A 16,368-nucleotide genomic window follows, 5' to 3' on the forward strand; every position below is an offset into this window, starting at 1 on the left:
CTATAAAAACACAATCCTTAATCTTTTATTTTGCAACTTTATCTTTCTGTTCTGGTTTTTAGAGTGATTGTTTTATTGACTCGTACTTTGGGAATCACCCTGTTGTGAGAAAAGGATAAGCTGGGAGAGAATACAGCATTATACAAGCAGAGTGTTTTAGCTGTATCCGTAGATCTAAGACATAAACCTGTTGTTAAAAAAGAATAGTTAACTGAAGTGCAGATTTAATTTTAAATTATTTCACGAACTGTCCAGGAATTACAGAGAGCTTTATACTGATATGGTAAAATTCTCTGAGTGTATTGGTTGTATATGACAAGTATTTGTAAATCATTAGTAGTTACTCTTGCATAGGTGTTTTGCTTGTTTTAAATTTGTGCACTATTTATTTTTATTTTTTGTATTTTGTAATGAATCTCTAATTCACTTTTTCTTGTTGGCCTTGTTGTGTGTACCTCACAAGTCAAATTATACATTGTGATGGAGCAGTCACAATACACCCGCACGAGACACAGTTTGATTTTTCTAACACAGAGTTTGTATGAAGTTCACTTTATCAGCTGAAAATATTAAAGCCAGAACTTACAAGATCAAAAACCTTTTACTTCATGTACAGGGTTTCCAAAAAAGTTTTATTTCAGGTATATAAACCATTACATTTGATTCAAGTAAAACAAATAATGAAATTGATTCTTGTAAAGTTTTTCCAAGAAAGTTTTATTTGATGTAACGGGTTTCCAAAATTATTTAATTTGATGTAATGAAACCAATAGATTTGAATGGGGTAAAACAAATAACTCGATTGATTCTTGCAATGCTTTTCCAAGAAAGTTTTATTTGATGTAACGGGTTTCCAAAAAAAGTTTTATTTCAGGTATATAAACCAATACATTTGATTCAAGTAAAACAAATAATTACATTGATTCTTGTAAAGAGTTTCCAAAAAAAGGTTTTGACTGGCAACAACGCTCACCTGCTAAATCCAACAGAACACCACTGGGACATTATGTTTCACTCCATCTGACTGTGCAGGAGCTCAGTGTTGGGTATGGTAAATGGTCTGTTTCATATTTAGTGCTTTTAGACTCTTCCTGGTTGTTGATGAGACTTTGCAGAAAGCAGCTTCACCTCTGATCACACACACACACACACACACACACACACACACACACACACACACACACTCAACTCCACTCACTCACCTGGAGGATCAACACTCAGGCTAATGATGCTGATGGGGTTATTGCTCTGGGGATTTAGCAGGTGAGCTAAATCATGTGTAACATGTGAATTTCCTGAGTGTGGCATTAATAAAGTCTGTGTCTATGTCAAAGCTGACGTTTAAATTCCTTTTTAAATTTACCAACATTTCTGATTTGCGGTTAAGACTGTGACATGTTTTCACCATTTGAAAGCCAGAAGAGTGATCACTCTTGAAGCCTGGTTGCTGCAGAATACTAGGACTACTAGTACTAGTTCTAGTACTACTGCTACTCCACAAAGCACATTGTTCAGGAATTTCACAAATTTGCTTACGTCTAATGTGTTGGCTTACAGGTAAACTTGTTTTGCAGATGGATAGGATGAAAACTTCCAGCATCACATAATGTTTTCCGATCAGTAGGTTTGGAGTAAAAAAGAACTGGACATATATTTGTCTTCTTTGGGCTACTTTTATGTGAAGCAAAGTTAACTTATTTAGAACTGTGATCAAGGATAACACATAAACCCTTGCAAATGTGATGGTAAAAGAGTCTAACATCTAGGTGTTACATGGTGTTGCAGGTGATAAAGATCCATAAACTACTTCCATTTGTTTAGAGGTGATTGCCAGTTTTGTTGGGATTTTTAGAGATACAGAGATCCTGTTCTGCTTTACTTTAAAAAAAAAAGGATTTTCAGAGCTGTTGATATATTAATCAGTGTTCATAGAAACATGGATCAACCATGTTTTGACAGTGAGAGTGTTACATTGTGACAGTTTCCATAAAAGTCTGCAAATTCTCTGAACAGGTAGCCATGAAGCAGCCATTTTTTTTTAAGATTAATTAAACTTAATATTATTTGTATGGCCATATCACAACAACAGCATAGCCTTAAACCAGGTTTGGAGTAAAGAGAACTGGACATATAGTTTCTTTTTTGGGTTACTTTGAAGTGAAGAAAGTTAACTTGTTTAGAACTGTGATCAAGGATAACACGTAAAACGTTGAACGTTTCAATATAAAAAGTGTACAAACTCCAGAAAAGTGGCAACTGAGGTGGCAAAATTGCAGGCAATTTTCACTTAAGTAGAAGTACAGCTGCTAGTGTCAAAAACACTCGAGTAAAAGCTTGATAAAGTATCGGGTCAGAAATGTGCTCAAATTGAGGAAGTCAAAGTAGTAACCTAACTGAACCTTGTGCTATAATAAAAAAATAAAATAATATTAGTAGATAGGACTACAAACTTAGTCTGGTGGTAAAAAGCACAAAGGCCTCAGGGGGACATTTGGCAGCCAGGGTTAGAGCTCAGACAGCTGGAGCCTGGGGGTTGGGGCTAACAACACTGACTGGTAAAAGAATCTAACATCCAAGTGTTACATGGTGTTGCAGGTGACAAAAAGCCATAAACCACTGTTTAGAGGTTGTTGTGGAAGTTTTCCGTTTAATAAAGCCTGCAGACAAGCGATGAGCGGTAGCTAACATTCTTTAATCAAGACAAAGAACAGAAATCAAGCTTGGTGAGGGACTGCCATCGCTGGGGCAGAGGGTGAGCAGAGTCTCTCACTGAGCCTAGCATGGCTCTCAGTTTTGTCTTTCCCGCAAAGAAAGTTTCACACTGCCTTGCTATCTTTTACAGTGGAGAAAAGACAAAAAGACTCTTCCTGTGGAGTTGTCTGCTTCCCCCCAACTTCCTTACCAGACCCCACTATCTGTTAAACTGTTTAAATGGAGTGTGAGGCAGACATGCTAAAACAGTGACCTAAAAGCATTACCAATAAACAATGGGATCAATACATAAATGAAAGAAATGCAGCTGATAAAAAAGCCATAAACTACTTTCATTTGTTTAGTGGTGCTTGCCAGTTTAGTTGGGTTTTTTTTGAGACACAGAGAGTGAGAGATCCTGTCCTACATTACTTTAAAAAAGAAGATATTTTCAGAGCTGTTGATATATGAAGCTCTGAGCATTGAGTGTTGCATTGTGAGAGTTTCAGTAAAAAGCCTGCAAATTATTGCATTTATACTGGAGAGCAAAGAAAAATTAAATTCTACTTGTACTATGGAAAATCAGTTTCATAAAAGCTACATAAACAGAGCTGAAGAACACTGAAAAAAAGGGACTGGCCATCTCTTGGATTTATGTAAGCATCTTGCATGTATTTAACACAATTGCCTCATGTTTTAAAGATAAATGTAACTATATAGTGTAAAAACTACATGATATGCAGAAAGGGTGTATTAAATTGTTCATATCATGTTCAGGTGAAGTAAGTCAATAAGATAGCAACGTTAAATCTCGTGAAACCACGTGTGATTTCATCTCGCGGGCTTTGGATCGTGGTTTAAAAAATGCATCCATCTCAGTCAAGTCGAGCAGCCAACTCTACGTTTTTTGGTATGTCTTGATTTTTTGAATTAATGTTTACCATATTTCAGCCAAATGTAGTTAAACGTCTAGAGTGCCGCCATGTAACATGCTAAAAAAGAGCCGTTAGCTGATTTGCTGTTTTATCTGTTGTCAAAGAATTGGCGCTTTTTCATTTGAATTTGTCTTTGGCACAAGAGCCGTAATATCACATTAAACCTAATTACGAGGCACTCTCAACATAATTTGGTTTTCTGTGTGAATAGATTTGCCAACTGACTCTTCAGTTACATTGTGTATTTACTGCACCGTGGTGTTAGTGAGATTTTGGACATTGAACAGCTTAAGCTAATATCATCAGTGGCATTATGCTAGCTTACATCCCTACCCCTCCTGCCCTCACCTGCTGTCCGTTTGTTTTGTTTTTTTTTTTTTGCTGCACATTGAGAGATGACCTCTATTCTGCATTTCACCAGGAGTCAGCTGATGGATTGTGGGTTCAAGGTGTTATGTGGAAAGTATATTCTATTTTCGCTTAAGGTTTCTGTAACTTAATTATAATAGGTTTTTTATAGTTATTAGGTGCATGCATACTCAAATAGACCACCCTATTAATACAACTGAGAAATCCAAAATCTGCCATAGGTTTAACCTGTATGTATTGTCAGAAAGGTGATTACTGGACTCACATTAATGCACACTTGAACTAAAATGAGGTTGTAACTTGTGGGTTCTTGGGTTGCAAATCAGAAACAAACATCTTTGGATTTTTTTAATCCCATAAGATCTGGAAACAGTTTTTATTCAACAAAACATTGCTGATTAACCAAGCACAGTGCCTGCTGTTATTTCAAAATAATTTTATGTCATTTTAGATTAAATGCAGCATTCCAGTGCATCCCAACCATGCCTTTACAGTCAAGGTTTCTGACGGAGCTGAGTTTCTCTCTGACAGTCTGCTGAAAGTGTTTGCAAAGTGATCGGGGGAACAGGGCACAAAGCTAAAGGATGTAGCTGCCATGATGACAGTAAGAACTTTAAAATTCTTTAACTACAAAGTGTATATGTATTGCATTAGGTCAGTAAAAGATTTTTATGCTGCATCCATTGAAACAGTCAACTATTACCCGTGAGTACTGATTCCACCGAAAGGATGCCATAATTTTCGTTATGCATTTACTGGCCCACTGAGAAAAATTTATCTTTTTAAAAAAAAAAAAATGTTCTGGAAACTATATATCCATAAAGTTGATGTCAAACAGGAACTTTTGATATTTCTTTGTAGATGCTGGTGTTGCATGTTGACTGGTTTAAGTTTTTGTCTGGGATCATTTTCTTCTGTGCTAGGGCTGCTCGATTATGGCAAAAATGATAATCACGATTATTTTCACTGAAATTGAGATCACGATTATTTGACGATATTTATTTAACCCTTTAAGACCTACTATAGAACCAAGTCCACCAGAGCTTATATTATTTTTTTTACATGTTGTAGTGCCATTTGTGGGAGCATTTCAAGTTGCTATACATCAATACAACTGTTATAGCCCATATTTTAATAATATGTATGCATTAAGTCCATAGTAATTAGGGGAGACCGGGGATAGTTGTAACATTTTTGACATTTCTGTCTGTAAATTGGAGCTCGTTTAAGGTAGTGGATTCAAAATGTAATGCAAAGTATTTACATGTCTCTGCTATTAAATAGTGCAGCTATTTTCTCTGCAGCACAATTACCCATTGCATGGTATGGTCTCAAACACGAAGAGTGAAATGTTACAATTAACCCCATAGTCTGGGTTAGTTGTAACATCTCCTGGGGTAAAATGTAACACAATGAAATAAGGGTACTAACAAAACATTAACGTGTAATCTTTGTTTATTCAACACATGAATGCACTTAGAGCCATTTATGTAATTATGTGTGTGTGTGACAGAATGCAGAAATCTAGCTTTTGAACATATTCCAACCCCCCAAAAAGACAAATTATGGAATTTTCTGCAACTGAATATTTCATTAATTTTGATTGGTCTTCCTTGAGTTTGGCCTCATTGGCTCAGTGGGCATTATAACCTACAGCTCTTGCACCAATTTTGAACATAACAATGAAGCTGAAAAAATGTAGTTGTTCACCAGCATCGCAATTCCATTACTTTTTATCATGGCTTACCTTGGTGTGGTTTGCAAAGTGCTTCAGAAAGATGAGGAAATCTGTTTCTTGCCCCCATCCTGATTTATTTCCACTACCAGTACTTCCTACTGGTCCATCTCTGACACAGAGGTCTGCATAATGTATGTGTGGGAACACAAACAGTGGAGGAATTGTGTTGCCAATGGCATTAACCGCATATAGAAATGCGACCAGTGAACCTCTCTCTGCTGATGTCGTTGCCCCAACTTGTTTAATATAAGTTAAAGTAATAGTGTGGTAAGTTGTAACATCTGCATTATTGTTACAACTAACCCAGACTGTTGCTGTTACAACTGACCCAGACTCCTATAGCCATGAACTCGCTAACATTACAGGCAATGGCTAAAACATTAGCACTAAAGACCTACACAGAATATATCCCCATAGACATACAAATAACACAATTTAAGTTTGATGAGTTTAACTGCAAAGCAGATAATGCTATTAGAAATTGAAATAAAGTAGAAAAACTTACTTTTTGGCATACAAATCACTTTTTTTCATGTTAAATTGTCTGTGTTTGACAAAATGTGCTGATTTTTCACATGTGATAGCAGAACTGAATTGGGCATGCACAGGATGAGTCACATCATTTGAAACTTAGCCCTGATTGGAGAAATTGGAAGTGTTACAACTGACCCACGTTACAACTATCCCCGGTCTCCCCTACATAAATTGCAAAAAAGTGCAATAAACTACAAAAAACATTGAAAATCGCTTTTGTTTTGTTTACATATATTTCTACTTGGAGAAATTTAAGAGGCTTATCCCTCAAAACTTTAAATACAATAAAGTTGCAAAAAATAGTTTACAACAACAGGAAATTTATTTTGAGTGTCTTCATAGTTTTATTTTGGAGATACAGTTTTTATATACTGCAGGAAAAACAAAAAACAATCCTATGATGCAAATTTGCAAAGAAAACAGCAGGTGCATCATTTCACTGTGGGAAGTGTTACGAACAGCTGATGGATCGGCAAAGCGTGTTTCTGGAATATTATGTTTTTGTTCCTGCAAGCGCTTTTTATGCAGTTTTTGCAAAGCTATATGTGGAAGGAAACCGTGACCGAGGACAAGCTGATGGCATAAGTTGTAAGTACAACTCCTCCGGTTTCATATGCAAAACAAATTATTGCGCTAGCTTACACGGTTCAGGTTCTACAGGGATTTAAAAATAGTTACACAACACGGAGCGTGCTGCTCTGACCGGATTTAAAGGGTTAACAATGACTTTAAAAAATAATATAAAATAGTTTTTTTTTACCTCTCTTTTCAACCAACAGCAGTCACTCTCCTCTCCAAATAACTTCTGCTTAGCTTTCCGAGCTTCCCTCGGGTCCTCTTAATCAGCAGTCTCCAACCTTTTTTGCGCCACGGACCGGTTTATGCCCGACAATATTTTCACGGACCGGCCTTTAAGGTGTTGCGGATAAATGAGGGAGGGGGGCTAATAATCGGCTCAGTCATTTTTAATGATCGTTGAAAGCCCAGATCGTAATCGTGATTAAAATTCGATTAATTGAGCAGCCCTATTCTGTGCTACTGAAAAGTTCACAAATCTCTGTTTTCTTTGTTATAATACTTTAGGATGACATTAATGCTCGAAGGGAGTCTCATCAAAGTGCTCCGCATCTGTGTGAAAGACAATTGCAACATCTTGGTGCAGGAGTTCATGGTGAGTGTTTTATGAGTAGATTGTGGCTTTGCAACATTTAAAAATGCATTTAGTTATCCACTTGATCCTCATTGGACTGGTTAGGACCAGTAGTCCTCTTTAATAATTTGAAGTTCACATGAGGCCTGGTAGTGAACTCGGCCGCCCCCCCTTGAGGCCCCACCCCCCTATATTAGGGGTCACATCAGTGTGAAAAAACTTTAAATTTGTCATTCTAGTGAACAAAGGAAAATCCCCCCAATATTTAGCTTTTGTTTGAAAAAAAAAAAAAGACCAACAGCTAACCAAATTGTGGGGCTGAAAGTCTAAATTCTAACATCTTCTGAGTGACATAACCTGGATTTCTGATGGGCCGGTGTCTTTCTAACAAAAACTAATGTAAAGCATTTGAAATTATTATGTTTTTCACTCTGTCTTAGAAACTCTGTTAGACCATGAATGGCAGCATGGCAGGCAACTCTTTGGCTATAGCTATTTACTATGTTGCTTGCATTGGTTTAAATTACTCTAACATTAGAACTGGTAGATTCAAAAGAGATGAGTTTAAAAAGGAATCTTAAAGAAATGTTTTGTGTTTAACCAGGACTTGACTGAGGCCACTGCACAGATTGAGAAAACCACAATGAACATCTGTCTCCAGAGGATGCACCAGGCAATGACTTTTCTGATGTTGGCATCATCATCGAGGGTATAGTAGTTCTTCAAGATCTGGATAACGTGACCTTTGCAGTAGCCATGCTGTTTGGACCTTTTTTATTCCTTCAATATGAGTTACCCATCACAACTCTGCTACACTTTTGAGGTGATTCAAAGGGTGGTAATGGAGTTGGATGCAACTCAGCTCTCAAGAAAAACTCACAACTAAGACAAAACTGCTCCTGCAACGAAGCTCACTGTTATGCATGCAAGCTGATCAGCTCTAGGTGAGAGGACATTTAAATCTCACACTTGTTCTGCTGCATTTTTGAAGCTCAATTCCAGGAACAGATCGCAGGGTTCATTTTTATATACTCTGCAACTGCCATGAGGACGAGTCGTTTTTGTTGTTGTTGTTTGTTTTTCCTTTTGCTCTGTACAGCATTTTGGCAGCATTTTTAAATTTCTCTTTGTATTTTTTCTTTCTTTTACTAATGAAGAGATGTAGCATGAACAGTTATGCAGTCTAAATATCCCATATGGGTCGTGTGAATGAAACTGTTATTTTCAGTTTCATTCAGTTGAAGTAAAGAACGTTGAATATTTCTAAGTGTGCTGTTTTGAACCAAGATGTCACAGTATGATCAGTGCTGTATTTTTTGACAGTCACTGTATCAATGTTATTTTTGCATCTCTTGAATAAAGGTTTTGACCTGCAAGTGCTAATTTCTTTAGTTATTGGGGTAAAATGGGTAATGTTAATAGGAAGGTGTTTGCCAATTCAGTAACCTAATTTAATGTTAATGGAAACTAACATTACCTCAAATTGTTTAGTTATAATTGTTGTTTAACTGAATCTTGACGTCAGAGGCCTTAAATAGAATGTTTTGATTTGTTCTTTCCCAACATTTTTCAAAAGAAACAGTCTAATTTCTTTGCTGTGATTGATTCCAGAGAACACGGAAGAACTGACATTATTTAACTGTTGATTTATGTAGATTCAGTGGAGGAGTAATGTCAGTTTAATTCTTTACCTACTGTCAATGCAGTGAAATTAGACATTTTGTTTTGAAAGGTTACTGGTGGATGCCAGCAACCATTTTGGAAGAGAACAATACAATCTGTTATAAGGCCTCCATTTGAAAATTGTGTATTTGATGCTAGAATATAATAGCAAAATGTAATTTGAAGATAACATGTAGCATTTAAGTGACCAAGTAGTATTGGGTAAAAGTTATTGAATGGTGTTGGGATAAAGTGAGAAAATTGTGAAGGATTAAAATATTTCAAGAGCTCAAATTACTTCATCAAAACATGTTTAAGTCACATTTTATCAACACAAATTGCACAGGTTTATTGAACATGAATAAATTGTGTTAATTTAACTCAATTGTTTAAGTTGCTGCCAAAGCAAAACATCTGTGTGCAACAAATGTCCACCATTGAATTAAGTAAATCCAACAACATATTTTTTTCAGTGAAGACTGCGTTTGTAAAACTAGCGGTAACGTGTGAGAATTATAAGTTATAAGACTGTTTCTGCTATCGATACAATTTGTGTTGTTAATCCTAAATGATTCACGGTGACAACATCATAAGAACAAGGTCATTTTACTCCACACACACACACATTTGGAAAATCACATAGTTTGACCATAAAAATTCCCAGAATAATTAGTATTTGAGATTGCTGAAGCAACATCACTAAAGAAAAATATCCTTGCATGTCACTTTCGTTTAAAAATATAAAAAATGTGAAGTTTTTTTTTGTAAAACATAAAAACAACAAAACTTAAGACCTTAAGAATCTCCTTATGAATTTTGTGAATATCTAGATCATTGGTGTTTGGATTTGAGGGTCAACAGGGCGAACACTGAGGCTGAGTATTAGAAATACAACATGGCAACATGAGACATGTTAACTCTGAGAACACTAACATCTAGATTAAGGTGTGAGAGGTAAATACATAACAGAAGCTAAAAAGGAGTTGCTTGTCTCTAGATTAGTTAAAATAAATTGAAAATAAACTGATTTGAACACGTTTGATGCATTATACAAAAAAAGGTTCATGATATAGTTCACATGATCTAAGCAAGAGTGACTCGGAATCTCAAATGTTAAAGTACACTTACTGATTGTACTTTTACTACATGAGCTAATGTAGATGCTCTAAAAGCACGCTGGCTGAAAAAGAACCACACGTTTGGAGAAACTGTGCTGTAACTTCTCATACTGTGAAGTTTTCTGACAAAAGTGAATTGAAAACTTATGCTGTACAGCTTACTAAGGGGTCCTTTGCTGGGCCATGTGCAATTACACAAAAGAACAAGTTAAATTTCACCATAACACTGACTGGAGAAAAGCCAAATTGGGATTCTAATTGACATTACAACTGAAATCAGTGCTGTGATAGTTAGTTTAAGATCACAACCTGATTTAAAACACAGTCTAACATCAACATTCTTGCCCCTGAAAATAGGTCAGGATGGCCGAAAAATGTACTTTAAAAATGAGATTTTCTTTTTGTTTCATTGGAACAGTAAAGTACCATTACAAAGAAATGAGTACACCTTTGTAGATATCACTGATATGGAGTTTTTCATGTTTTACATACAGACTTTCTCATTTAAACCATGGTTACTTAAAAGTTTAGCAGCAAGACACTTGTTTCCTTTGTTCCATCAAACATTTCTTTCAGCCATCTGTGTTTATCAGAGCGATATGTGACTAATTTTTTATTGAATCACCAGAAAGTACACAAATACAAGATTAAATATTTTATTTATTTATCAAAGATACATAATTACACATTGATACAATGAATAAGGTGTCTATAAAAATGGTGTAAGAAAAACATTATAACATACAAATAAGTGTTTTAAGATAATCTGACATACTTTAAAAGCATAAGAATAAAAGTTTAAAAAAAAAATCATGTTCTTTGATGATCACATTACATGTATCACATTTTTTAAAGCATAACGTAGGGTGTTCACAAAAACAGTTTTATGATTACTTTTTCCACAGTGCTTGTATGCCTCTTGCAAAACTATGTACTTATCACCATATGACATAATAACTCACGATTATGCAAGACCAGCCATGAAATGTCCGTCGCTTCATTACAATCATTTGTCCCCGCTGCTGCCCTCAGACCCAGTCTGTGGGGTAAAATTGCTTTTTTGGTGGTTCATAAAAAATATCTCAAAAAGCGATGTTAGTGAGGGGACCAGAAACACTGGGTTGCAGAGCAGTTGGTAAGGACTTGTATATTTCTGGAGAGTCTGCAAAAGCTGTCTTGCTCGTGCTCCTGATTGGATATGTGGAGCCCGGCTCTGATATCTCACTGGTGGCAGCTAAAGGTAGGCATGCCTTGGAGGCGGAGTTGGTCTCCAGTTGTATTCCAGTTTTATGTTGCAGTTTTCACTTTTGAAAGGGAAGGTTAGTCCAGCTCAGTCAGATGCTGAATGCTCTCTTTCAGTACGTTGTTGTATTAAACGATGACTCAGCAGACGACACATTGTAGCCATGTTAAAAATCATGCAACAGACCCTTGGTCACGATGTCATTGTGGGGATGTCTAAAGGCTGGGTTCCTTCTAATAACCGTAACAAGTGTTTATGGTGCTCGTTGTGATGCTGGGTCAAAGTTCAGCCTCTGAAGACCTCGACGTGTTTGAAGTTATCCACAGGGTGCGAGGTCCACTTCAAAGGTGTTCTATGTTAGATGTTGGTCAGGTTAATCAAAATGGAAACTGTTGAGTTTACACATTAACCAACATGGTCCAGCACTAAACATCGTAAAGCCTTTAGTTTATGGAGAGAGGATGCTGCCATCAAATTCAAAATGGGCTAATATTTTTCTTTAAATGTTTCATTTTCTCACTTTGTTTAAAATACTGGTTTATAGGATTTGCAAATGATTGCATTCTGTTCTTAATCATATTTAACACAGCGGATCAAACGTGGGGAAGTGGGTGTTATATTCAGATTGTGGGATACATTTAGGAAATGTAAAACTTTTGATGTCAATGTTGTTTATTTGCAGGCAGTGGCGGTCCTAGCCTGTTTGGCACCCTGGGCGAACAATCCCTCTGGCGCCCCCCCCCCCCCCCCCCCCCCCACACACACACACACACAGAGTATGCATTGTATGCAGACGGCTACCAAACAGCCATCATAATTCGTCATACAATGAGAACAGGACAAATCAACAATTGACAAGGACTAATTAATATTTAAATCTGTAACATAATGTATTGTTTGGAGTTTAGTCTGTTACTCTTTGTTTTTTTACCATTTCTTCTTGGAGCAACTGTAACCCACATAATTTCTGACTCACTCTGATTCTGATAGTTTCAGGATGACCTGCCATTATCCAATCACACATCTGCTTACCTGCATCTTTTGCTCGTTTCTCCTCCTCTTCTTTTCTATTTTTTCTAAGTTGAGCACCATGATGGCTTTGAACTTTTCTTGTCCATCTTCCATTGGTTTTAATTTTGCACTCCAGTATGAACACAAATCCCCCAACACAAGGATCACCACAACATGATCTAATAGACCTACACCTTAGTTCACAGATTCACTTCATCTAGGGTGCATTTCTGAGATTTCACACAACCCAGGATTCAAATCATGAATACATAATGGACTTGGATTTACAACATTATAAATGAAATGTGCTCTTTTTGGAAGCAGCAGGGGCCCCCTCCCCTCAAACTGTAAATTTAAATTGTTATTGATCCTTTACCCCTGGTCCTAAAGTGTATATTTATTTTCTTACTCTTCTTATTGTTTGTTTACTTGCACTGCTGTAACTGGAGCCTCGTCATCTCATATCTCTGTATACTGGACTGTCTGTAGCGGAGATGACAATAAAGTTTACTTTGACTTTGGCAGCGAGCAGGCGCACCGAGGGCTCTCGTGCTCTCGCGCTCACTTTCGTGTATAGAATTTCGAAAAAACATTGGTGCAAATTATAAGTCTGTATCATGATGCCTGGTGTTTTTGTGTTTGTTGGTTTGTTTTTATTTTTCTTTATTTTGTGAGTTGGTTATTAGATGCTGCTCCAGCCGGTCAGACTCATCTGGCTAACCTAACAGCAGTCCTGGCCAGGCTAGAAAAATATGGATTGAGAGCAAACAAAAACAAATGTGAGTTCTTCAAGGATGCCATTGAGTATTGTGGACACAAGATCGACAGACATGGGCTCCACAAAACCGAGGACAAAGTTGAAGCAGTCCTGAAGGCACCAGACACTAAAAATGTGAGTCAGCTATGTTCATTCTTGGGCTTAATTAATTATTACCACAAGTTTCTACCAAACCTTTCAACAGTCCTGCACCCGCTGAACTCTCTGCTGCAACAAAATGTCAAATGGAAATGGACAAAAAACTATGAAGAGGCATTTAATTTAGTTAAGTTAAGCAGCTCATTACATCAGAGGAGGTTCTGACACACTTTGACCCCAAGCTACCACTTCGCCTCGCCTGTGATGCCTCACCATATGGCATTGGTGCCGTGCTATCTCACAAAATGCCTGATCGATCCGAACGACTACTTGCCTTTGCCTCAAGGTCCCTAAATGCAGCCGAGCGCAACTATACGCAGATAGACAGAGAAACACTCAGTCTAGTGTGGGGAGTGAAGAAGTTTAATCAGTATTTATATGGATGACACTTCACCCTGATCACAGACCACCGACCGCTGGTGTCCATCTTTAACCCTCAGAAAGGTATTCCAACCATGGCTTGCGTACGCTTGCTTGGGCTTTGTTCCTGGGTGCACACACCTACACCATTGAGTTCAAAGGGACAAAGCTACATGGAAATGCAGATGGACTTTCACGTCTTCCACACATGCAACCCACCGAAGAAATGACTGATCCAGCTACTGTGTTTCATGTTACACAAATGGAACCCCTACCTGTCACAAGTGCTCAGGTGAAAAGAGAAACGAGCCAAAACACAATCTTGTCAAACGATCTTACTGTGAATGGTTGGCCGTCCTGTAGTGACACTCAGTTCTCTGCGTACTCCACCCACAAAGACCAACTATCCGTTTGCCAAGGATGTGTCATGTGGGGAACTCGTGTCATCTGCCACCCAAACTAGGTACAAAGGTACTGGACTCACTGCACGATGGACATTTGGGTGTTAAGATGAAAGGTCTTGCTAGAAGCTATGTTTGGTGGCCAGGCACTGATTGTGAAATGGAGAATATGGCTAAATCCTGCATTGTTTGCCAGCAGACGCTGCGCCAGCCTCAAACAGCACCTGTACACGCGTGGGAGTGGCCATCCGCTCCATGGCAACGCATTCATATAGACTATGCTGGCCCATTTATGGACTAAATGTTCCAGGTTGTGGTTGATGCCCACTCAAAGTGGCCAGAAATCTTCCCCGTAAAGCAAGCAACAGCTGCCAGCACGATCAATAGTCTTTGGTCACCGTTTGCACGCACAGGTCTGCCACAACAGCTCGTAAGTGACAATGGTCATCAGTTTACTGGAGAGGAGTTCCAGTGTTTCCTTGGGAGTAACGGCATACGACATATCACTTCAGCTCACCATCATCCTGCAACAAAGCTGAACCAGCCAGTCGCACAGAGGGGAAACCGCTACAACAGAAAATTGACAATTTTTTTACTGTCTTACCACTCATGCAACAACTGGACACACACCTGCAATGCTCTTCATGGGATGAGATCTGAGATCACATCTAGATTTGCTGAAACCAGACATTCGCAAGGATGTCCAAGATAAACAGTCTTCCATGGTGGAAGCAACAAGAAACAAAACCAGATTCTTCAATGTTGGACAAAGAGTTCTCGCCAGAGACTACAGAGACCCAAGTCAGAAATGGCATTCTGGCACGATTCGTTCACGGACCGGACCACTGATATACACCATAAATGTTGGAGCCAACTTAGTCTGGCGTAGACATGTTGATCAGATTCTAGATGCAGAATGTCACGTGGTTCCAGAGCAACCTGAGAGGACACATCTACACCTCAAGATTCAGAAGAGTTTGCTCTCGCTTCACCACCTGAGGTTCAGGGTTTACGTGAAACCACCAATGTTCAAACACCTGAACTTTCCACACAGAGCACTATGGACTCTGACCAAACAGGCAGACGTTACCCTGAGAGAAATCCCAGAGCACCTCAGAGACTGAACTTATAGGTTTCCAGTTCATTTTGTAAGGAAAGCAGTTAAAATGTTTAAGAGGAAACAACCTACCTCTATGTTGTAAATCACTGAGTAGGTGTCATATTTCAGTTTAAGTACAATCTTATGCTTATGCATAAGCTTATGCTAGACGAGTCCAGAAGTACAGAAACCTTGTGTACAGCGTTGGAGATGAAGTTCTTCTCTTGAACACGAAACATGGAAGGAAGGGAGGAAGACTTGATCCAGATTTTTCAGGACCCTACACCATTCAAGACATCGCTGGCAAATGTGTGAGATTAAAAAAACACGGAAGGAGCAACTTTAAGAAATCACTACAGCATTGACCATATCAAGCCATACAGAAGAAGCCACCATGTAAATATCAGTGACAATTAAAAATACCCAACTCGCAGTTAGACAGGGAAAAGCAGCACAGACCTGAAGATGCCTCCCTGCCATCCTACTGCTAACCCTCAGTGCCAGCAAAGTCCAGAGGATTCATTATGCACCCAAAACGGCTGACACAAGGAGTTTAATTGTGTTCCAGGACCAGAAACGCGTGAACAAGAACTTCCCTCCCGGAAACAAAGCTTAGAAGATGAAGGTGACATAGTGAACAACTCTTTTTGACCAGTTGGTCATTTGTTGCCAGTTTGGCGTTGCAACTTAATTGACTGTTGCATGACTTTGTTTGCATTTTGAAGTCTTCAACTCATATTGGATATAAAGAAACATGCAACGTGCACTGAGCTTGTGGAAGTCTGGAAATGGATCTGCCTGTCAGTAATTTTCTATTTTGCCCACCCGCTGTACCTTTCCTATTTCTCTGCGTGTAAATGCATGCCTATTGTATTGACTTTTTTCCTGTTGTGGCCCGTTGGCCTTTACCAAGCTTATCCACTAGAAATCTCATGCATGCCTAAGCTAACTTATCATATTTTTCTTTTAGTAAAGAGGCTATGGCGTGCAAAGGATACTGGGCGCTTGGAGGCAGCTGTTGGACCATACAAGTTATTGGATTCCTCTTTTCGAACACTGCAGGGGTCACGGTGGTTTCTGATGAGGTAAGAGAACTTATCATTATTGAGTCTGATTTCGAGGTTCTGCTCCTTCTGAAGCA

The 16,368-nt window shown here is 38.2% G+C and overlaps 1 protein-coding gene and 1 long non-coding RNA gene across 2 annotated transcripts in view; one reads left to right on the forward strand and one right to left on the reverse strand.

Moving 5' to 3' along the window:
* LOC146577674 (protein NLRC3-like) overlaps positions 1-16,368 on the reverse strand; it is a 175,400-nt gene that overhangs the window by 19,590 nt on the left and 139,442 nt on the right. The window lies entirely within an intron of this gene.
* On the forward strand, positions 4,457-9,163 carry LOC146577675 (uncharacterized). The gene is made up of 3 exons (XR_014891410.1): positions 4,457-4,599; positions 7,351-7,438; positions 8,022-9,163. It is a non-coding gene; the product is annotated as an uncharacterized LOC146577675 (long non-coding RNA).

This window comes from Mchenga conophoros, linkage group LG3 (genome assembly GCF_057382185.1).
Source record: "Mchenga conophoros isolate Kocher_MC1m ecotype Shallow Benthic linkage group LG3, M_conophoros_male_GT1.1, whole genome shotgun sequence".
Lineage (NCBI taxonomy): Eukaryota > Metazoa > Chordata > Actinopteri > Cichliformes > Cichlidae > Mchenga > Mchenga conophoros.